Raw genomic sequence first — 23,326 nt, forward strand, 5'->3', positions numbered from 1 at the left:
TGAACAATCTGACGAAGATCTGAATTCCAAGATGCCATGTAATCTTGTGAATGAGATTACATTACACTAGAGTTTCCTATTTAATTCATAGTAAACTTTCATTCCTCAAAAAAAAAAAAGGGTGCAGCTAGTTTGCAGTAGTATGGCTGCATGCATTTCCAATCAACATCTGGTAACAATTCAGAGATGTGGTTAGTGAAGGTAAATAAACATAGAATGAAATCAACATCATCATCTTCATCTACTGATTGTAATTTCACAGATACTGACAAGACAAAAACATGCTGAAAATGTATAACTAGTGATTAATAATCGCTGATGACTGACTTTTTAACCACTGAAAGAGCAATATTTGGGATTAACATCCATTTTAAGCAAAGAAGAAGAAACAATATTACTTCCACTCCTAACTTAGTTTTGTAAAAACTTTTGCCAAATTTCAATTGTCAACACCAAACTAAATCTGATTTCTTCTCCAAACACACTTTTATCTTCTAAGCCTAACCCAGTCAGCTCCGATGCCATCTCCCCATACGACAGGCTATTAGTACAGACTGCTGACCTGGACCCTGGACCCATCTCTGGTCTGTTTCTGTATGCTGGCGTTAAGCCTAATGAGGCTTGCTAATGGTCCACCCATGCCAATCTGGGGGGAAACCTACTCTATGCAAACTGGAACACATTTGAACAGTTGCTCAGTACATACACACTCTTTCTACCACTACCCACAGTTGCTTAGTTGATGAAAGGACAAACATAACCCAAGCATGAGTCAACTATAAAGCCAACATCTGTCTTCCATCCTATCATACTGTATCTCACAGTCTCAACTCATATTTCCCTAGCGAATAGAAATCAAAGATCTGTAGATATTACTTTGGGCTAGTAAATGCTTCCCAACACCAGTATACTTTTTTTACCACTGCTTATCCATTAACATAACAGTTTCATTCTTTGCTGTTGTTTTTCTGATTGGGGACAAATAATACATGAGTCTGCCTGATTCTCAGAAAATAGCCTGTAGTTTTTGCATTCATGGCCCACATATTGGGAAAACAAATCAACCTTCAAACTTCAGCAGTAAGATATACAGTAACTGTGCGGATGACCTTCTGTTCCACCCCACCAGTTTCCACTGAAACACTGGTGGTGACTGATGCTGCATAGCCTAACTTTGACTGGCTTAGCAAGGCCACACTCTCACAGGAACTTGTCCATTAGTCATGCTCTGTTAATATTACTAGTTAATGATTACATACCTCAGTCTGTGGGACACGGGGGAGTTAAATATGAAACCAAATAATCCAGTTTTAACTGGGTTGTTTTAGAGTTCATGAGAAAATCCAAAAAAATATTGTGTGTGATACTAGCCTGACAACCTAAAAAAGAATTCAGTGTTTTTTACATGACTTCTTAAACACACCTAATAGTAAGTAAGTAACCATTCAATCTTAGGAATGCGATGGAGTGAGAGCTTTAAAAGCAACTGCATAATCCATCAAGCTTGTCTGGGGAAGTACAGGGAGCTGCGGTTCTGACCAACACTGACAGACAAGGCCGATCAGAAAACGGATTAATATGATCCAGGCAAAAGCTCTGTCTGAAATTCACTGAATGCACTCAGAGCGGAAAGTTAGGTGGGAGAAATCAGAGGGGTTGCAGACAGATGACGATGGGAGATGACAGAAATGGGAAGGGCGTGTAGGGTTTTGGAGAGCGGAGAGAAAAAAACGGAAAGGATGAAAAAAAAGAGGAGGGCAAAACAGGTCAGAGCTGGTAAAGCTATAGTATGGGCTGGCAGTATAGCCCGTGCCTAAGGCCGAAGCGACGAGCTTCTCCAGATGCTTTTACACCAACTCCTGGTGTTAGGGCAACCTACCCATCTCTAAAACTAACACATAACACAAATGATAACATACTAAAAACCTCTAATTTATTCTTTAGCAGAGGTCTGAAGGCTCCTGACACAACAGTTGTGATTTTCAGCATAAGTTTGTGTTTGTGCCATTCTAGCTTCTCAACTTCAGACCTATTACCATTGATTTAAGGATTAGTCTGCTAAAGTCAGGTGTTCTCAAAGTCAAAATTTAATCCACAAAAAACTCCATAAATGTAAACTTTACAACGACTGACTATTGATTTCCCCCATTACAATGTTCCAGCTATTAGCCTTGGCTATAAATCAATGCCCACTATGACAAAAAAAAAAAAGGTTGTGATTGAGAAGAATGTGTACTTTGGCAAGATTTTTTAAGAGACAGCTTGACAATACAAATCATGCTGTGGTATACTGGATTCAGGCAGAGCATTAGCTCAAGTTGCAGGTCATAAAACAGACCATGTCCAGATGTCTGGCAGGGCACACAAGAACGCAGAAGAGGATTTAAGGAGATATTTCTCTCTCTAGTCAGCTACTGATGGTCATGACACCTCCCAGTTGAGAACCAAATTCTTATTGGGAACCACATTGGAGACACCAAAGAGTTCAAAGAGATTTGATCCCAAATCCTTTATGAAATTGTTTTTAAAAGGATAAGAATGTTCTATATTTTTCTTATTGCCAATGAATCAAATACTTTACAACTTCTCTGCCCTGTCTGTGGAAATCCCAGTCATTTCTACTGAAGACGCAAGTCTTTAAAAACGGGTCACAAATATATAAGTTTGGTCTTTATTTTGTTTTGTTTTTTAGTAAAAAGAGAAAGCAGTAGTAGTGAGTAAAAAGTTAAATAAAAATAAATTCAAGCAAATGTCATTCAAAGAGCTTTCTGAGATGAACGTGGCAAAAATAAAGACACAATAGTGATAGTAAAAGACTCAATATTGAAGAAACTGAATGGCAGAGATCCATTTTCTTTATCCAGACATGCAGAGATTTTAGCATCAATCACTTAAAAGTCGTATATTCGGCACAATGTTTGGCTCATTTTAAGACCCTACTCAATGCTTGCTGTGCTGGCCTTGGGCGTGTCATGATTTCACTGTACCAGTCTTTTTCAAAAAGAATGCTGTCAGAGTCTCTGAGGAACAAAAGATGGATGACATTAGAGAATGGAAATAACCTTCCTCACAATGACACACTTTTTCCTTTTCTGGTCTAATCATGGAGACTGATGAAAGCCTGTGCTTGTTTCAATACGGACAAGTGGGAATTAATGATCCTCACTATCAGCTTTTGTGTTCTTTCACAAAGAATTCACTTGATATGAATTATACCGGGACAAAATATGCTTGAGAAAAAAGTGCAATTGTAACCAATTACTTACACTTCTTATGAGACAAATGCAAGTGTTGTCACGTGTGCCATTAGGTTCTCACTTCCTGTCTTGTTGAGAAGCATTTAACCTGGGAGAATAATTAGCACCTTTTAAGTACTTATTATGTAACCCTCTCTACCTAAGCCTGGGTTCTAATCCTCAGCTGGCAATGCTTTACAAATGCCAAGGCTGCGAGACGAAAAAAAAAAAACGCACTAAAGTAAAATCAACACCTTTTTTTAATGGGCCATAAAACTACCAACCTCACACCCCACACTAAAAAAGTGTCCCACATCGCATGAGTGAGTCAACTGAGAGTGGGGTAGGCCGTGATACATGGAGGGAGTGAAGAGGTATATATAAAGCTCCATGAAGGTGCATGAAAAAGCTCAAGACAACTTCCAGAAACTCGTAGTGCATCAAATTCTCTGTGGATTCCATTTCAAAGCCATTTCCAAGCCAACGTGAGCCGGCATAAGCAGCTTTGTTCCTTTGCCACCTATCCTCACTTTCTGCTCGTTCTAAACCTGTCTTCATTGTCTTGGCCACAGTTCTCTATCAAGTCTCAGCTGCCTCTTTTTTTCACATTCCTGTCATGGGGACATAAGCCTCGGTTTTCCTCTCTCTCACACTCTTCAACCCCTTTGGAAAACAGGGGATGCAGGCTGGCGGAGCTGCTGTATCAAATCTATTTGTCGGTTAAACCTTCTTCAGAGTGGAGCCTGGATTAGGCCTGCTTCTAGCTGCTGCTGCTGCTGCTGCTGCTGCTGCTGCTGCTACTATTCAGCGAAACCTGGCATGTGCCTTTGCTTGCGATGATGGCCAGTGAGCCTTTGACGGGCCAAGCTATTCGTGAAGCTCTTGACTTGCCAGGAGAAGTTCACCCAACGGCCACAAAGGCCTCCGACTTACTATCATCAAGGCATTAGTCATGAGAGATGCATTTACAACTGTTTACATGTGAGTGTGCAACTTTGTGCAATTTTCTTCTTTCTATAGAGGACAGTTAAGTGCCAGGGAAGAAATGTGGTTGCCTTTTTTTACCAGAGTATCACTAGTTGCTAGCAAGCCAAAGAGATAGAATTAAAGACAGAGGAAGAAGGAGGAGTAGGAAAAAAATGAAAAAAATGAGAAAGTCTGTGTGTGACTGAAAAAGCCTGGGAATCATCTGTGCGCAGAGGGGAATTGAGAAAATGTGGCGAGAAAGAAAAGCATGACCAAAGTAGCAGATCCTCTGCTACGAATGTAAATCACACTTGAGCGAGCTGAAGTCCACAAGCAAGAGACAGGGAGAGAGAGAGAAACAGAGAGAGAGAGAGAGGAAGGTGAGGCAGATAGAGGAAGGAAAGAAAGTGTTATTCAGAGGAAGGGAATGAATCTGATTTTTTGTTTTTTTTTTAAAAAAAAGAAGAGGGTTGAAGGCCAAAGAGAGAAAAAAAAAGATAAAGTGAGACAGAAAAGATATTTAAGAAGAAAAAAAAAAAGTGTGAGTCCCAACTTGAGTTCACAAGTTCAACTGGAAAAACCTTTCCATTCACTCCATTTCCCCCTCTTGTCTCCGTACCTCTATTTATCTGCACGTATGTGAGCTCAGTAAAATCACAAATATCAAAGATTCAGGTAGCCAGGTCAGTTTCTGTATTGTGTGTACCATGTGTGTACGTGTGTGTGTGTACGTGTTTCTGAGTGTGTAGAATTAAATCCTTGTGGTCGAAGCTTCACCTCAGAAAAATAACTATTGCCTTTTGTCTCACGATCTGGTTGGGTACATGCCTCCACAGTCATCTCAGGAGTGTGTGTGGAGGTCTGTGTGGTGCCTTTTGGGAGAATACAGTGTGGTAAAACCTTGATAATGAAAGCTATAAATCACTGCTACCACATCCCCAGACTCAAAGCTCATAAAACTCCAGCCCACAACAGCCTGACAACAAAAACATGCTGCTTTGCTACTTTCTTTTTTTTTTTTATTATTTTATTTCTTCTCTCAATCCTTTCTTTTCTTTACTCTCGTTCACACTATAAATAACATTAGTGGCGGGGGTAGCAACGGCACAGCCAAGTCACCATATGGACTCAGCGGGGCTCGACGTTAACTTTTTGAGGCACTTGTCCTTCAGACAAATAAATTTACCTTTCAGTTGCCCAGGCACAAAAGTCACTTGTCCAGGTAAAAATGGAAAATAATGTACTTTTTTCATTTTGTTTGCAAATGTACAATGAATAATTCAGACGTACAAACAGTTGAAAGCATACAAACGGTGTCAACACATAAATGATTCTATTTATGAATGTTATTAAAGCCATTACTTCCCTGTTAATGATCTTTTCATTTGATCCTGAATTTGTGAAGCATTTTGTAAAATCTGTTTCATTATGAGCTCTATAGATTAATCATTGATCATCCTTCTGATGTTTAATAATGATGATTGACGGTGTTTCCCCAAGGATTTTTTTCAGGGGGGGTGATGAAATACTAGTACTAGTTCTAGTGCTGAAAATACTAGTTTTGTCGCAGGGCGGGTGTGTCAGACAGTGTCGTCATAGACTCTACTTTGCTCTGAAGTGATATCTACTGGCTCGGTGGTAGAGAGAGAGTAGAAGTCAGAGACACTGCAGAGGTCCTAAGATTCTTAAAGTGGACCTACCTGCTGCAATATCCTGACTCCTTACATAACCTTGATAAGGTAATATGGACAGACGTGCGCAGTAAGGTGGTTGTCCGTATCACCATATTTCACTACACTGAGCTGAAATGAAACAAGTGCACATGCATTAGGTCAATAAATATTAACAATATTTATTTCCGATACATAAATAAACGTAGGCCTTGTGGATGGATAGATGGACCAAATGGATAGATTGTGCCTTTAAAAATATTTAACAGAGCAGTCAGTCAGATCTTACCAGTTTTTTCTGCCTCCTGCTCCTCTCTCCCGATTCCTTCACTCACTGAAAACTGTAAACAGCCTTCCTTTTAAAAATCTAACAGAGCATGAAGCAGAGCTTTCACTTTTATGGTGTTAATTAAAGTAATTGTGGACAAACCACACACAGTGGGAATGTATAAGCAGTCAAGCTAGCCAAACTATCAAGCTACATTAACATTACTAATGAAATGTAAAGCAGCAGCAGATAAACTGGATAGTTAAAACAACACTAATGTCTATTTTAAAAACATTAGCTTCACTGCAGAGCTCTTCTAGCTGCTTGCTTCATTGTATTTTGTCAAACATATTATTTGATGTTGCACATGTTAATGTCATATCTCATCCTCTGAACTCTGATTCAATCGTCCGTCCCATGAAAGTAGCTCCAGTCTGCCTGCTAGCTTCAGCACGGAGGGTTCATTTGTTTTAAACACCCGCAGAACAGTAACAGCCGTCTTCGTGTCTCCTAAATGGATACAGTGTTCAAAAAGTAAACAAAACGAGCGCTCCTAGAAGCTACAACAGAAAGTGCAGTACAAAGCCAGTCTGAGCTAACAGCTGTAAAGTGATGGAAAGTTGCGTAAACACCATTTCTGAATTTGAGAGGTGGCTAAACAGCATTTACGTGCATTTAGCCTCCACTACGGCCCTGATTACAACTCATATACAGTCTATGTAACACATGAGAGCCATATGAATCAGTGAGAGCCTATCATGCTCCCGCTATCCTGCTGGTATAAGTTACATTTGTTTTGATTTGTTTCTTTCAGGAGAGGCGGGGGTTAGGCAATGGTAGGGGAAACACTGCAAATAACATGAAGACACACTTTTTGTGCTTATGAAATTGAATTTCTCTTCCACTTAACCTACAAAACAAATCCACTTGTCCCGGACAAGCGGACGAGCCTTAATGTCGAGCCCTGGACTCTAACCTTTTGTTTCACTCCGCTACATTTCTCCTGACACTTTGGAGAAGTGTCTCATATGTGATTTTGGCAAGAAGTCTGCCTCGCAGTCTGTGATCCTTTTAAAGATATTTAAACAAAACCTGAAATATTGTTTTCTCTCCTTGCTAACCTTGCACACATGTACTACGCTCATGACTATTGAGTCATATGTGTGCCGACATTCGTGTTGCTATGTGACCCCAGATATATTCAATAACAATCTGTCAGTCTGCAGATTTTGTGGTGCGTTTTGCTCTGTGAAACCACATGCATTCTTTATCTACATACACTAACAGATGAAGCTATAACGTAAATGACAGACAAGGCGCTCACCTCTGCAAATGAATCGAAGTCTGTGCTTCTGAAACAATACGATCTGATTTCTGTCCTACTGAATGTGAATCAAATGAAGTATTATTAACATAAAGTCTGTGATACTAGCCAGAGAAGCGGGCCAATTTACCAACCACACACATAGCCGTGCAAGGAAGGAAAGCTCCTTAGCAAAACAAGGAAAAATTGCCGCTCTAACATTAAGGTAAATAAAAGAGGGGGAGAGAGAGAGAGAAGAGTACCATACGCTAACGCTTTTAATCCTGACATCTGAAGACACAAGCCCAGTACTTACAGCAATTATCCCAGAGTCTTGTTCACACGTCTTCTCTTTGGTGTGCTGACACTCTAAACAATCTGAAAGCACCAGACGTAGTCCCAGGTAGCATCGTTAAAAGGCGAAGCCAAAAACAATGTCTGACAAGTTCTGTGGGAGGATAGCTCAAATTAAGCGATCAACTACACGGGGGAGTCATCGACTGTAAATAAAAAGGCATAAACACAATTTCCTGTTTTTTCCTGTTGTTCTTTGATTGGTGGTGTGGTTCCACATTTAAATTATTGGTAGTCAGTAGCTAAACATGATAACTACAATGCTCTGCTAGAATGAATTCAAGTTAAAAACACAACCAACAAGCAGGGTAAGTGAAATAAAGCAGGACCTGTACTGATCAATTGGAAAACAATTTTTTAACACAGCAGAGTGGACTCACTGGTCATCAAACACGTCTGTGAAGAGAGACACATTTTGTACTTTTTCACTGCGGCATTATGAAACTATCACAGATTACAGTGCTTGAAAAAAAAAAAATGCTTACATGCTCAATAAATCATCTGTCATGCATCAGGAATAGCTGCTTTCAAACAAAACTCCCATAATCCTCATCTGGCATATAGACAGACCTCTATCTACTGTATCTTATACCTCTCAATATACGCCCACATCCATCTTTTGTTCAGCAAACAAATGATGGATGCCACACATGCCACATAACCACAACGTCCGCCATTCCAGTCCGGAGGCAGAGCTTTGTTGCATGTCGCAATCTCTCTCTCCCTTCTCTGTGTTCTGTGTCGTCTCTTTATTGTTGCTACAATAAGACATAAAATGCCCAAAAAAATATTTGGCCACCCAAAGTGGTGTCAAGCATGAAAGAGACTGACTCGGTTATTTAGGTTGTTGTAAGTCGACATGAAAACATCGAGTTAACTGCTTCTTGCAAACCGCTACTGCAGCTTATGTTTCTACTGAAGATGACATGAGGAGGCCAGATACCTCACCCACCACTGAAGTAAGATACTATATACCATGTATGCACCTTGAGACTACAGAGCAGTGAACCTGCTTTTTTTTATTTCAAACAAACACAAATGCACATGATTTAAAGAGGCAAATAACCATGCGTATATGGCTCTCAAAGGCACATGGTTGGAGACCGCTGAGGTGGAAAATCTGCACTTGTATCGATTAGACTTAAGCCAACTGAGAAGCGAATGGCTATGAGGCCATCGGTCACAAGACAAGGAGGCAGATTGACAAGTGCAGGTTTAATGGCCGTGAGAAACAGTGTGCAGGGGTTCCTGGGTAATCGCCGTTATAAGGGATGGGAGGGGAGGAGGATAGGGCCGCAAAAAGCAAGCCCTGTGACACTTTGACAGATGTGAGGCTTTGCACCTCCCAAAAGGGGCACAAAAGAGAAAAGGCCTTAGAATAAAAGGCCTACTGCTAAGCTTTCTGTGCGGTGCCCTCAGACCCGCAGCTCACGAGCAAAGAAAGGGTCAAATCATTGCTTGACTACAGGCATCTGGGGCTTTTCCTCGCAAAACAAAACAATTGAGTGTGGGGGTTGGATCTTCTTGAAACTATGTCCACGCCAATATGTTTTCGTTGTAAAACAACGTTCCGTCTCCGTCCACATGAGTGTTTTAGCACCGTTTCAGGAATAATCGAGGGTGTCTGCGTCATGGTTTTCAACGGTCTGTTTATCCCCGTCCAGACTAAAACGCAATCCCAGAGATTTAAAGCTGAAATGGGGTCAGCAGCATTCTCCGTTTTAGGAGTTTGAAAACGCTGGAGTGGTGTGGACGCTAGGCATAAACGTAGTAAAAGTTATGAGTTTTAAAACTAAAACGTATTAGTGTGGATGTAGCCTGAGGTTAACCTTTCCCTCCCCTTCCCCTTGTGCTCATTACTCTTAAACTTCTACTGCTCTGCTACTATTTCTCTCTACTTTCTAAATTTTTCCCCTATCCTTTTTCATTTCCTTCTCATTTTCTGCTCCACTTTCACATAACTTGGCTTTTTTCCCCCCCCTTTCTTTAATCCTTACCTCAGCTAAACACTAGCTCTCTGCCCCATCTTTAGGCAGTCTCATTGCTCTCCATTTCTCACCTATTTATCTCTATGTAATTTATCAAGCCATCTCACTCTCTCATCCCTTCTTCTACTGTGTTCCACCTCCTCTATTTCCCCCCCCCTCCACTCATTTGACAGCTGAAACAGAGCTGCAAGAAAGGCTTTGGGTGCAGGAAGACATTGCCGGAGGCAAAGTACAAACTTTTGCACAGCAAACCCGGAGGGTGCCTGCCGATCTCCACCACGCTCCCATCAGAGGGGCCAAAAATGGTTTAAGTTAGTAAAGGCGAGGCGAAAAGGAACCAAACAGAAGTCCCTGCAGGTGTTTTCAGGCAGCACTTAACAGATTGTTGCTACCCGGTTTCATCTGACCTTCGATCACTTCAGGTCCAGAGCCTGAGGCCGGTCTGTGTGGTCCGAGTTTTTTCTCTTCTAATAAACACTAGTGAAATTGTGTACGGTGTGGTTAACGTCAAATTCCAACGTGCCGCACTGCGTCGCCATGAGTATTACAGAAATCCTACTTCCAGTATTTCAATAAATACGTTTGACTCAAAATGTTGACACCGCAATTACATTTCCATCAATACACCAGGCAAAACAGACATATACTCTATTCACTGAGGATGAACATGTCTACCAACCATCAAATTTCTAAGCTCGGACTTTTCCTTTGGAAGCAGCACAACACAGATGCTGTAAAGCATGAATACAGGAGTATTCAAAAGTATCAGTGGAGCTCCTGTCATATCCAGGAATTTTGCGTTGGATTCGAGCATTTCTTTGTTTAAAACCAACTTCTATTAAAACAGTCCACGTGAGAGAACATCTGTTTGTCTGTCTAGCTCGATAGCGCCGTATCAGAGAGAGACAGAGATCAAGCTAAAAACACAGACGCCTCTTCATTTTATTAGAGAGGTCTGCGAGGGCAACGTGATGAGGTTTTAATGATAGTGACTCTGATATGAGCTTTCTAAATAAAGCTTGTAGGGTGGATAGGCTCCTTCCCGGAAGACACCTGTAGTGTATTATTCAGTCTTTATGCTACTCACTGGCTCTGCCAAAAGCAACACACCAGCCGGCTGGGGGATATTAACAGTAACTGAGTCTTTACAGAAGTTCCTGTCTGCAATCACTGTGTAACACATTGCCAACATGAGGGGAGAAGATAGTGTGCGTTGGTGCCAGTGTAAGCTCTCCTTTTCTACAGCATATGATTATGAATATTAATATTTCTGAATGTTTCTGCTTGATGCATAGCTCCACTGAACAGGGCTTTAGGGATAAGAAAGTGCTACAGGAAGAAGCTTTAGTGTAAAAAAAAAAAAAAAAAGATTCTAATAACCGTTGTTAGAACCCTGCATTATCATTACTCTCCAAGGTTTCTGACAACTAAAACAACTGCGCTGCCACAGCAACACTGTGCCAGAAGAGAGAGATGCTGGTGCTACTCATTTCATTCTGCCTGGGATACACGCTCACTACATATGATCGGTCTGTTCGTTGACCTTACCCTCGTCCTGAACCTTTTCTGATGAGCACAGGTGGACACATCAGTCAGCTTGGCTGGCACCACTTCACCCATGGGCTAAACAACACAGCACAGCTGGGTCCATCTGATATTATGTAACGCAGCAGCACCACCCCCGCAGGCCTTGTTCACACCACCCCTCTCCTCCCACTCCGCCTCCCACTTGTGCACCACTGGCTATTTGCAGGCAGAGGTGCATTGTGAGACAAGAGTGCTCCAGTACTGACACAACCAGTGGAAATATTTCTGGAGGATTCGGCTTTGGAAAACTCACCATTTTAAGATTAAACTCATGTTTGCAAAGAGAGCAATTGTTTATTGTTTGTTTTTTTCTCTATACAAGTAGGAATTAATAAAACATTTACAACAACAACATTTACTAACATGAAGTTGTTTGGCCAAACATCGAATTCCTAAAATGAATAATTAGATTCCAGAGTTGCATCCGACATTCATTCCACTGGTGATGTTGCTTTTACATCTTGGAAACAAAATTGTTACTAAGCAATACTTGCCAAAAGTGGAATTGCACTCGTTGCCTGGCAACATTAGCTTACTGAATCTCATATCAGGAAGCAAAGAGAACCAGTGGTGCTTTGAGCTATAACCCTCTAGTTACTCTTCTCATCTCGGGTACAGACTGTAGTGTCCGACTACAATCACGCTATTCATGTCCTCTGGTATCCCGATATATCTCCACACCTGACCTCTCATGATCATCGACATAAGCCTACACACAGATGCAAACTTGACCAATTACAATTTGTGGAGAAATCGCTGACTGCACAGTATGAGCAGGAGAAAAGAAGAACACCTCCTCATCCTCATCCTCAAAGCAGGATGTCAAATATCCAGAAAATAAGGGAGACAGACTAAAGTGAGTTCCTTCATTTCAACCTCTCTATAACTATGGTCATTTTCCCCAAGTGCTTTATGAAATGTTAAAGGGCTTCAGGCAGTCACTTCATTATAAACAACCCGTGGGCCTTCAGTGAAGAGGCTTCTAAACTAGCCTGCTGTCATTAGTAAGAAGCGCCGGGGCAGTCAACTCCCCTCCCATGTGCCTGTTTCTTCATAATGAAAAACAGCAGCTTGCTTAAGCTCACACGTCTCACATCCACAAACCACTGATGGAGCTTCCACCTCGCAGCTGGAGAGACCCAGCGGAGACATTAGCTAGAAGCTGTCAGAACGCCACTGGAATGGATCAAAGTGCTGTGTGGTAAATCGCCTCGGATGACCATTTAAAGCACTCCAACGCCACTCTTTTTGAGTGACTGGGTAACAAGGCAGCGTCAGTTTGTAAATTTATGATAGGGGGGACGTGCGGAGGAAACAGGTGTGAGAGGAAAAGAGCACGATTTACAAGTGAGGTTTAACAAGTGAGGTTTTTGTGAAATGGCAAATGATAAATGGACTTTTATGGACATTTACTGTATACAGTGCTTTTACCCAAAGTGCTTTACGATTTGTAATCATTCATACACCGATGGCAGCGAGCCACCGTGCAAGGTGCTGGCCAAAGCATCGGCAGAAATTTGAGTCTCAGTGCCTTGTCCAAGGAGCATATGACATGTGGACAGAAGGAGCTGAGGGACTGAACTTCCAGCTAATTAGTGTATGCATCAATGTTTGTAATATAAGAAAATAACAAAACTGGCTTATGGGGAATTAATTTGCTCAAACCTGTAGCCAACAACAGTTTGACTTATATATGACTCAGTCAGATGATGAATCAGCATCACTGTTAAAACCCCCACTTGTTAAAAATTGCTTTTCGGTGATTTTACTATATTTTATGGCATTTCAGTTCATTTTACTCTATTTGTGTTTTTATAATGTGCTTAGTTTTTATGGCTTTTAGTTTGTTTTTTAAATGTGTTCTGTTTTTATTGTAAAGCACTTTGTAACTGTTTTGTAAAGTGCTACATAAATAAAGTTATTATTATCATTATTATTATTATTATTAACACTACTGTCAATTTAAAAAAACTTCTGCTCCACTGAAGAGTTTTTGCTACTTACTTCATTGTATTTTGTCAAACAGATTATTTGATGTTGCACATGTTAATGTCATATCTCATCCTCTGAGCTCTGATTCATTCGTCTGTCCCATGAAAGCGGCTCCAGTCTGACTGCTGGCTTCAGCACGGAGGTTCGTTTGTTTTAAACACACGCGTAGCAGAAACTGGTGGTGATTTGTTGGTCTCTGTTAACAGTAACAGCTGTCTCGGAGTCTCATCAATGTTTCCCCTACCATTGCTTGACCTAACTGTGTGTGCCGATGACAACACTATCGACACCATGTATCTGTATCCACAACACACCCCTGCAACAAACTAGTAGTTTCAGGGGGCCGATCAACCCCCCCCCCCTTCCTAATCCTAGAGGAAACACTGTCAATCATCATTATTAAACGTTAGAAGGATGATCAATGATTAATGTATAGAGCACATATTGAAACAGACTTTACAAAGTGCTTCACAATTCAGGATCAAATGAAAAGATCATTAACAAGGAAGTAATGGCTTTAATAACATGAATAGAATTATTTATATGTTGACACTGTTTGGATGCTCTCAACTGTTTTCCACGTTTGGATTCTGCATTCACAAACTAAATGAAAAAGTAAATTCTTGTCATATTTACCCGGACAAGTGATTTTTGTTCCTGGACATGTGAAATGTAAGTTTACTTGTCTGAAGTGCCTCAATAAGTTCACGTTGAATCCTGCTTTGTACTTCAGTTGTGCTGCAGAGGAAAAGGAAAACTATTTTTCCGTTTCTTGCAAGGACTCAGGACACCTGCTGACAACTGTTTTATGCTGATTTATGGTCACGCAGAACTGGTTCTTACGACATGCTGTCTGACCACCTCAGAAATCAAATGCATTTATAGTTGTTCTGAATGGCTTCACTCAAAGGCGAACGCCACAGAGAGGGGAGGGGGATAGGGAGACGTGATATCGTTTAAATACGGGGGATAATGATGCATATTTAATAACAGTGTTAGTCAGTGTCATGGGAAGATCGCCCAGCATGGGTCTCTCGTTTGTCATTCCGACGGCAGCGACACTAGATGAGTAAGGGTAACCGTGGTAACCAGCTAGCATGGTAGCCAGCTAGCATACATCCATGACCTTGCTACAGCTTTGTAGCGCACTGCCAGAACGTTTCGGGAGGAACTCATGCTCTAGTAAGTAGATTATTAACTCACTTTGACAGTAATTGTATTTGGAGGAAAGTTGCATATGTAACCAAACGGTTCAGGACAAATACACATACCGTTACACCCCTACAAAAAATACTGGTTTTGTGAAAACTGTAGGAAAAAATAGCTTTGGGAAATAATATATAAAAAGAGAAAAATGCTAACAATTTAACCTACAACAAGGAAACAAAAATTTGCAATAATTCTTTATAATTCCATCTTCACTCGGTGAGTTTTTGTGATTGTTAATGAAAGTATAAATGAGAATTTCCCACCAGCTATCTGAGAAAAAGCTCAACTTCTAATCTATGGAGGGTCAACAAAGTTCGGACTGTATTCACCAACTGACACCAGGGACAAAGCCCATTAAGAGTTTGTTTCTCTGCAGCAACATGTCCCTGTGTGCGTAGCCCAACATTTGCAATCTCGCTTGTCCAAATAATCATTAACCAGTTCAGCCCTGAGTAAATATTTTAAGAACCTCTGTAAACTAGAAGGTAAATACACACCTCAGAGATGGGGACATAAACACACACATACACAATGTAAGAGGGGAGAGGGCTGGGTAGTGGGTCATGCAGATTTCATTGTTCTTCTGCGTGTTGAGCTTAGATGAAGTTGAAAACGATGAGGTCATCCCTATTGTGTACACAAAGCGTTCTCCCACATTCCACTACATGCCATTGTACACCCATGGCTCAGCTAAAAGCATGATAGGATGAACCTCGGGAAAGACCGATAGACTTTTACCAAATGTCTGGCTTTTACAAAGCCATGAATCTGAAATCTATTAAATCCCGAGAATGGAAACCTCGCTCTGCCTTGCAAGGCCATCACCTTACATGCCAAAACTCCCCCTCTTGGATGAGCAGAGAGAGCAGAGAGGTTGCAGTGAGCACTACAGATCATGACGGGCCACTTTCCTGTTTTGGTTTCTGCTTCCACCACCTGCAAGCCAGATGTTATAAGCCTAGGCGTTGTGACCTCATTTTTCTGGTCTAGAAGAAAATTGCCTACAGGTCTGCTTCAGCCGGTCCTATCTTCTAGCTTTGTTCCATGTCTGCTTGTGAAGTAGACACAATTAGTGCTAAACATGGCTGATTAGTCAATTAACCAATCAAGAGAAAAAGACAATGACAGTTTTGATAGTATATTAACCATTTATCAAGCATAAATACCAAAACATGATCTGGTTCCAGTTTCTGCTTCATTCGGATTTGTTGCTTGTCCTTATCTTAGATCTATTTATAAAAGAGTTCTGAGCTATTGTTTAGACAAAACAAGCTAAATTAAGACATTAGTGCTGAAATTAACAATTATTTTCATTATCGATTAATCTGCTGATCATTTTCTCAATTAAACGAGTTGTTTGGTCCATAACATTGTGAAAAATGTCCATCAATGTTTCCCAAAGTCCAATGTGACATCTTAAAATGTCTTGTTTTGTCCACAAGAGTCCACATCCCTGAGATATTCACTTCACTGTCACAGAAGATAGAAAATATTCACATTTGAGAAGCTGGAGTCAGAGCATTTGGAAAAAAATGACTCAAAACGATTCATTGATTATCAAAATAGTTGGCGATTAATTTCATAGTAACTAATCGATTAATCGTTGCAGCTGCAGAAGACATCACCTGGGAACGTTGTAATGGGAATTTTTATGCATTTTGAGAAATTTAGGAGACTAACAATATGCGAAAATGGAATGGAAGTGACAAAATAATTCAGCTCTTATCATAATTGATACAAAATGAGCAAAACGTCCACCTCCTAACAAGTGAAAGAAGTAATCTTGAGGAATTCACTGCTATCAGCATTATCTCTGGCTTTGTGTGTGAGTATGAGGATCTGCAAAGCAGAAAGACTGTTGAGGGCTGTGCCAAAAGCTGCTGCTGCTTTCAGTAAATCAAGATGGATTTATGTGTTTACCACCCCTGGCACAATCAACGTCCTCCCTGGAACCCAAAAACTCAAGCAACATGTCTTTCATTATGAGGATCTTTCTCCTTGGCACAATGAGTGAGTGCTGATGCTTCATTCAACTTTTCAGTGAAACAAAGATGCCCTGACTGTTAGCTGGACCTGTACTTACAACATAATATAACATAATAAACTCTTCGATCCACATCCATGCTGTTTTGTAAAATAAGACTTAATAGCAGTGTATGATCAGCTAAATAGTAGATAAGCCAGTGTTTTCCCTATAATCATTCAGGCCTGGTGGGCCGCCAGGCCATCAACAACCCCTGCCAGGCCAAAAAAAAATGTTTTAATGCCAAAAATAACGCCAAATGCCCATTCATTCGGAAATTAATAGCATTTGGTGGTCTGAGCAGTGCTGTACTGAAACATGAGTTAACCTCTGTGTCGTTGCCTGGGAAACTCTTGATAACGTGGCTCCTTTTAAGGAATAGGGCAGTGCATTATGTGTGTGTGTGTAACGAGTGAGTGGTTGAGTGACAGAGTGAGCGGCAGAAAAGTGACAGTGAATGCGAGCGGAGCAGAGGAAAAGATTAGCAATAAGTTGTCAATCTGGCAGTAAATGTACAGTACAGAGTACAGTGTTTCACTTAATAAATGCTGCAGCCTCCCAAGACCGAGAAAAGTCACGTCTGTTGTTTCCCCAACTACTGGAAGAGTGAAGGGGGTTAGCTCTGAGGTTAGCAACAATGTGTTAGCCTAACCCGAAGACGCTAAACAGAGAAATAGAGAAGGGAGAGATGTTGAGTTCACTCTGTCCCTTAACAACCAACGATTTTTTACCCTTTTTCTTAATTCAAGTTTAATATATACATACATATGTTTTTTGTTCTATGTGTTTTTATTTTTACAGTTACTTATAAGAATCAGAATTTTTTTACTCCCTAATGCCCCAAAACTCCAGTATCAGTCGGGCCCTAGTTGTGAATATTAAATATTATGGATAAAAACACACAGATTGAAACCAAGTTTTTAGGAACTTTAACTCCTGGTCAGATCACCAATCTGTCACAAGGCTACATCAATAATCTATGGTAGTTTTAGTTATCAACAATATATTTTTTAGTATTATTACACAGATATTATACAGATTAGTGTATACTGATGAAAGCAGATAGTTGATATGAGCGTTGGTTTTGATGAAAAGTTGAAATAGTACCAACAGAATCTCCTGTAAACTTTTTTAAAAAAATCTGTATCTTTCTTTAAAAACTCTCCACAAGCATTTGACAGCGTCTCCTCTTAACTGACATTTTTAAGTATCTTGAGTACCAAACCACAAGTCTGCATGAAATGTGTGTTCCAGTATCTTAACATAACCCCTCCCAAGCAGCCGCATTACCAGAAACATCAACACGGCCACAAGATTATCTGTTTGGTTTGTTGAGGCTCAGTGGGGCATTATAGCCGAGGCAGAGAACTCATACTGACAGAGAAATCACAGGGACTGTCAATTACAGCGCACTTAATAAATCAATTTCAAGGCTAGAAAACAACTCGGAAGCCTGTTGCCTTTAAAGCCAGATTTTCTCTCTGAGCCAGCCACTTCACACTGTGGCGGGATTGCGATGTGTGGTATGACACAGAAGAAGATAACATCCTTTACATCTTTTTCATTACATGAAACAGGAAGCTGCTTCAAAGCTTGTTGATAGTATGAAACACTGCATGTAGTATAGATTGGATTTGATCCAAAAAAAAAAGAGAAAACTTACTGCAAAGCGATGACGGCTTTCTTAACTTCAAGTATTAACAGTTTCCATTTAATCAGAGAGGCAGCTCCGTCCAGCAGTGACGAACAATGACCAGGATGCGTCTTCCTTTAATCCTCTGCCTCGGCTTCCCTTACTTGTGTGATTGTCGTCAGTGCAGGGTTCCCTACAGCGGCACATGAGAAAAGCAGGAGCCTGTTAAGGAAATCGTATATTTTACCTGTCTTCCTCCGGTTCTTCCGCAAGCGACAGTGCGGAATCGGATCCAAATCTGTCATCGCTAAATTGACTTTAGGAACAACACAAAGTTAAATACCTACACAGATGGTAGAATCTCATTATAACCTGACTGAAAACTAAAAATCTACAGACTGAATGTCCGTCTTTATTTCAGGAAGCTCTGACATTGCCTGATCATACTAATCCTGTATGAATATATTAATCAGTAATTCAAGAGCATGGTCTTATTTTTGGAGCACTCTCCTCCTTTTCCCGTTGATATGAAGGCAGTAATGCAGACTCTCACACCAGCTTGGACTCACTGGGGAAGAAAATGTATACGTTACATGAGCAAAACAATGAGAATGTATTGCTACAGCGTGTATTATACTTCCTGTGATATTTGCAGATCATAAACACAGCCGGAATCGAGACTACATGTAGGAGGCGGGGATGTTTTTTTTCCTCAAACTGAAAAAATATGTTTGCATGATGTAATACAACTGACCGTGATCTTATTTTACAGTTTTTACCCAAGTAATCCAGGCATTAAATCAAGTGGATTGTCATGCCATCAGAATGTTCGGATGAAAGCAAAATCCCATGAGAGTGGCTCAAATGTTCCAGAGGGATATAGGCGATAAATTTTTTTTTTTAAAAAACGCCATACTTCATGATAGCTACATTGTTCTAGACAGCATGTTAGCCGGTACAAAATCAAAGAAGGCAGATTGTAATAAACAGCACATTCCCAGAATATCCTAAGAGACAATAATGTCAAGTGCATCATCAAATACACACAGACAACATACAAACTCTGTATGCTGCTAAAAAAGCAGCTGGAACTTACAATAGCCTATTGAAGGAGTCTGCAGCCTACAGTTTTCTTTTTTATTTGTTTGTGCGAATGGGTTTCTATTCAGGTTAACAAAATTCTAACTAAATTATTTCACTGCAGCACACAAACCTCAATTTTCAAAGTTCATGGAATTGAATGACAGGACACTGTGCTATTCATACACAAATACACAAAAATATATTGAACAAAATGGCTAGTTGGACTGAAACTATTTCACCATTTATGCAGTATTAGAAGCTCGACAAGCAGGGAGAAAAATTGTGCAAGCTTCAGATAGGAATAAAAAATCACTCTCCCTGAGAAACAAATCCTGTCTGAAAGGAGCAACAACTGCTTAAATTCCAATTACATACAGAGCCTCCTCAGGTAACGTGTATCACATAATAAAACGTGCTTTCTCTTAATAGAATGTCCAACTCTCACATTATCATTCAAAAATGGATCTGGCTCGAGCTTTGCCCACTGGAGGGCATTACTGTTGAACTAAGAAAGCACTTGGACTTTGGTTCCAGATTCTGCTCCTGGTGCCAATTTGTCAATCAGTTTAGGTGGACTATAATAATATTGTTGTCATGCATTCATGGTTTTTGGCTCCAGGAATTTGTACTGATTGATTGGCAAGTATCTGGCATAGTTAGAGGAAAAGGGAAGAATGAAAATACAAGCATCAGTCTTGCTCTTGACAGTCATTGATAAACATCAAAGTGTGCTGTTAACTCTTCCAAACACATTTGGTTAAAGTATTGAATTTTCTACAAGCATTATTGAATTCACTTCTCCGAAGATATTGAAGTTCACACTAATGAGATCATCCTGTGGTGTTTTTCACGTAGAGCTGTGGGTACAGCCAAGCCTGTGTCAAACTGTGATGAGCAATCCCCAATGACTAAAGCGTGTTTGGTAATGGCTAGAGGATCATTTCTTGCATTAGATTTGATCGTGCGTTATGTTCTGTCATACTGCGCGCATGTCTTTAGACTGGTTCTATGTGGGTAACAGATCCAGAGTTGTTAAGTATTTCATCTTCTCTCTCTTCTTATTGGCAGGAGCAATGAACAAAACATTTAGGTAGTCAGTTATCTTCAGAGCAAATATGTAATCTGAGTTTTATTTCTTAAAATTCTTAAATATTACTTATACATTGTGTTCCTTAAAACTGTTGAAAACAAAACAGTTTTGATAGAGGACTTAATACAGGATAGAGGTTATATAAAACCAGGGATTTCCATAAGGAGTAGCCAGCCAGCTAGGGGGGTCTGGGGGCATGCCTCCCCCAGAGAAAAAATTTAGCTATAAAAGCCCAAATTTGGTGGCCTCTGGCCAATATGATGCCACTATTCCATCATATACACTGATCTTCATTATTTCATATTTTAATGTTTGCCTAACCGAGTGTAAACATGTAGTGAATTATTGTAAAGGAGAATTAAGCTTCTTGTGCGTTTTAGCCCACACAGTCTGTAAATAGCCATTAATATCTATTATTACCTATTAATATCATCTTCATCTTTATTTTCATCTTTATCATTATCCTGAGCATGAGGCTGAGGCATAGCCTATATTTTCCTCATACGACAGGCCTGTTACTTTGTTTTATTGCAGGGTTCCCCCAGTGTACTGCAAGCTCGGCAGCCAGCCAGGCCTGAGTTGACCCCCTGCCGGGCCCACGCATCAGGGATTTTTTTACAAAATTTATTTTAAGATGTTTTATAAACTAAAATGTGTTAAACAAGTAGCAGATCTCCTTTAAGGAACAGCTCAGTGCGTAGCAAGTGTATGGTCGAGAGACAGAGAGAGAGCTTTCAGATTATAATTGTGGCGTCAGTCATCCGACTAAGTATTGATAACACGTTTAGTATTTTACAAATCAGAGGTTGTTTTTTTTATTTGATGAACATGGATGCTGATACATGAAAATTAACTAAATGAAAATGACCTAAAAAAAAAAAGTAAAACAACGTTGGCAAGTAATGTAATCGGTGTATGCCCGATCACCCTGTATCACTGTTAACACTTTTACACATGGCAATACATGCGTGTCCCCGCCAGGCCTACCAACACTTGTAGTGTGTGTTTGCAATGCGTCTTAGAGATGGCTCTGCTGTAAAAAGTAAAATGTAAATAAAAATAATTAATTCCTTTGTTGAATCTTTGAGCCCATAAACGTCTGTGTGGTGTATATAGAAAATGCAGCACTTTCAGTAGAGTTTTTAATAGTTATTGTGCAACTGTCAAGTTGCCAAGTTGTCAAGTGTTTTCCGAATTAGCCCGTCTAATGAGGATGTCCTCTGTCCAGTGTTTCCCCTGGGTTGAGTGCTTTGGCCTGGCGGAAGGGGCAGGGACTCTAATTTCTCTGTTTAGCGTCTGCATGGTTGCTAACTTCAGAGCTAACCCCCTTTACTTCTCTAGCATTGGGGAAATAACAGACGTGACTTTTCTTGGTCTTGACAAGCTGCAGCATTTATTAACTGACACGCTATAGTTTGTACTGTACATTTACTGCCAGATTGACAACTTATTGCTAACCTTTTCCTCTGCTCCGCTCACATTCACCATCACTTTTCTGCTGCTCGCTCTGTCACTCAACCACTCACTCATCCGCCACACGCAAACATTACACAATGCCCTATTCCTTAAAGGAGCTACACTACCTAGAGTTTCCTAGGCAACGACACAGAGGTTAACTCACGTTTCGAAACATCGCTGCACAGAGGCTCCCAAACACTATTAATTATGAATTAATGGTTATTTAACGTTATTTTTGGCATTAAAAAATGTTTTTCTTTGGCCTGGCGGGGGTTTTCATTCACCTGGCAGCCCGCCAGACCTGTAAACTTATAGCGGAAACACTGATGTCTGTGCAATCAATGCAATTCTTAATGTGTTTTGTTATCATTTTGCTAATGTTTGAAGACTCAGGTAGGATAACACCTCTTAGCTGATAATGTGCACGTACACACATTCATATACAGCATGTGGGAGTGGGACTGATACAGATTGGCACGTCTCTATCATCATGTTCGCATTGTTTGAAAGTGGAGGCTTGTGGTCATAAATGTACACGCATAGTGAATCGCAACTTGTTAATCAAAACTCTTTTATTAGAATCAAAAATTAATATAATAAAGTAGCCAGCTGGACTTATATGAGTAGTCAGCTGTTTGGCCGTCACCCGGCCCTTATGGAAAACTCAGATAAAACACTCCAAACCCAGTACATATAGGAAATAACTGGGAAACACTGAATGTGGAAGAGAAAGATTATTCATAATCCTTATTACACCTTCTTCAATTGATCTTAAATTATGGCATTAAGACATCTTGCACAATGTACAGTAGAGTGACTCAAGGCAAGTTTCTGTTGTATACATATGAATATTGTACTTAAATTAACTACTCACAGTTCAGAGAAATAACAATCCAACAAAACAGAGATTCTGCATAAGAGTTGCCAGTTCCTGTAGTTCATATAGTGCAACACAGAGTTGTGTGTGTTGACCAATGCAAAAACCAAACAGTGACTAAAGTTTGTACTGGAATATACTTAGTGATATCTGAATAAACAACAACATTAAGTAAGAAATAAGTAACCATCAGACCTAGCCCACCTAAACTCTACAGTATTAGCAACTAGCATGTAAATTATTACTATTAATTCTAGTGTGGAAGATGAGCTCAAGTTGTGAGCTAATAACCCCAAGTTGTATAAGAAATTCATCCTGGTTCCAGATTGACAACAACCAAATCTCATCCCGGGTGTTGAAACAGCTATGCAATTTCCTGACAAATAGCTTGCATTAATTTCAGGTTGCAGCTCCACACACACACACACTCACACACTCATTCTCCCAAAATGGCACTGGTGAGACAGCGGCAATTAACAAATCCAACAGGGTCAGAGAAGCACTTTTATCAATAATACCAACCTAGGCAGCCAACATTGCCACATCCATTTAGTCATCCAGCAAGACAGACATGTGAGAGCTCTGTCTG

The 23,326-nt window shown here is 40.3% G+C and overlaps 1 protein-coding gene across 2 annotated transcripts in view; it reads right to left on the reverse strand.

Moving 5' to 3' along the window:
- Positions 1–23,326, reverse strand: part of sipa1l1 (signal-induced proliferation-associated 1 like 1) — a 97,413-nt gene that overhangs the window by 68,848 nt on the left and 5,239 nt on the right. For both annotated transcript variants that reach the window (XM_042390326.1, XM_042390325.1), the window contains exon 2: positions 18,260–18,422. The gene's annotated coding sequence lies outside the window, so the exon portion shown is untranslated. The remainder of the gene's footprint in view (positions 1–18,259; positions 18,423–23,326) is intronic.

Source organism: Thunnus maccoyii, chromosome 17 (genome assembly GCF_910596095.1).
Source record: "Thunnus maccoyii chromosome 17, fThuMac1.1, whole genome shotgun sequence".
NCBI lineage: Eukaryota > Metazoa > Chordata > Actinopteri > Scombriformes > Scombridae > Thunnus > Thunnus maccoyii.